We start from the raw sequence: 1,704 nt of genomic DNA on the forward strand, positions 1-1,704 counted from the left end.
GAGCCTTCACAGAATTAAAGAAGTTGCTATCTACAGCTCCAGTTCTCAGAGGACCTAATTGGAACTTACCATTCCAAATTTCAACCGACGCCTCAGATACAGCAATCGGTGCAGTTTTGGGCCAAGAAGAAGAGAAAAGACCATACGCTATCTATTACATCAGCAAAAATTTGGCTCCGGCTGAATTAAATTACACTGTCACCGAAAAAGAATTTTTAGCTGTGATACATGCTATTAATAAGTTTAGACACTATATTACAGGCTATCCCGTTATTTTGTATACAGACCATTCTGCTATTAGGTATTTAGCAAACAAGCCTGTTACAAATGGAAGAATAACCAGGTGGTTGATCTTGTTGCAGGAATTCGACATTACAATCAGAGACCGACCAGGGAAGGAGAACCCTGTAGCTGATTTTCTTTCACGAATACCAAAATCAGTTGAAACAGCAGCAGTTGAGGACCAATTCCCAGATGAACACTTATTTGCTGTCACTGTTCAGACTCCCTGGTACGCTGATGTGGCTAATTATCTCGCAGTAGGTAAGCTTCCAAGACATTTAACTCCCAATGAACGGAAACAGATCGTCCAGAAAAGCAATCGATTTTCGTGGGTTGGGGGCTATCTGTTTCACACAGGCGCAGATATGGAAATCAGAAGATGTATTCGAGAAGACGAAATCTTTGATATCTTGAAAGCCTGCCATGACGGGCCATGTGGAGGACATTTCGCTGAACGAAGAACAACACACAAAGTATTACAAACGGGATATTACTGGCCTACAATTTTCAAAGATGCCAAAAAATTTGTCCAGGCCTGTGATAGTTGTCAGCGTGTAGGACGACCTGGCCCAACAGACGAAATGCCTTTGCGGCCTCAATTAGTGATCGAACCTTTCGAACGCTGGGCTCTGGACTTTGTCGGACCCATCAACCCCCCATCAAACCAAAAAACCTACATTTTGGTGGCAACTGAATATGTTACCAAATGGGTTGAGGCGGAGGCATTACCCAGAGCTACAGAGGAGTCGGTAATACAGTTCTTGTTCCATTTGTTTGTACGTTATGGTCTTCCAAGGGAAGTGGTTACAGATGGAGGACCACAATTTGTGGGACATAAATTAGCTGCAACACTCAATAACCATCACATCCACCACAAAATTACTACCCCATACCATCCGCAGGCAAATGGGCAAGTCGAGAACAGTAATAAGATAATAGAGTCAATTTTGACAAAAACTGTTGCCTCACACCGCCGCGATTGGGCCGCCCGACTACCGGAGGCACTGTGGGCTTATCGAACCACATGGAGAAGTACCACCGGCTATTCACCATATCACTTAGTGTTTGGAAAGCAACCCATTTTTCCTATAGAATTTGAGATCCAAACCCTGCGAACTACCCAAGAAGTCGGATTGGATTTAAGTGAAGCACAGAAAAATCGATTACAGCAAATTAATGAGTTGGACGAAACAAGGCTCGCTGCATTACAGAATACAGCACTCATCCAGCAGCAACGAGCCAAGTGGCATGATGCGCTCATCAAAAACAAGATATTTCACGAAGGAGACTGGGCTCTGTTATATGATTCTAGATTTCAGGATTTCCCGGGGAAGCTTCAGACTCGATGATTGGGACCACACGAGATTCAAAAAGTCCATGACAATGGGACCCTTACTTTGATTACAATCGATGGATCTGGAT

This window comes from Pinus tabuliformis, chromosome 1_2 (assembly GCF_031772625.1).
Source record: "Pinus tabuliformis cultivar Carrire ecotype Pingquan chromosome 1_2, CPIR1, whole genome shotgun sequence".
Lineage (NCBI taxonomy): Eukaryota > Viridiplantae > Streptophyta > Pinopsida > Pinales > Pinaceae > Pinus > Pinus tabuliformis.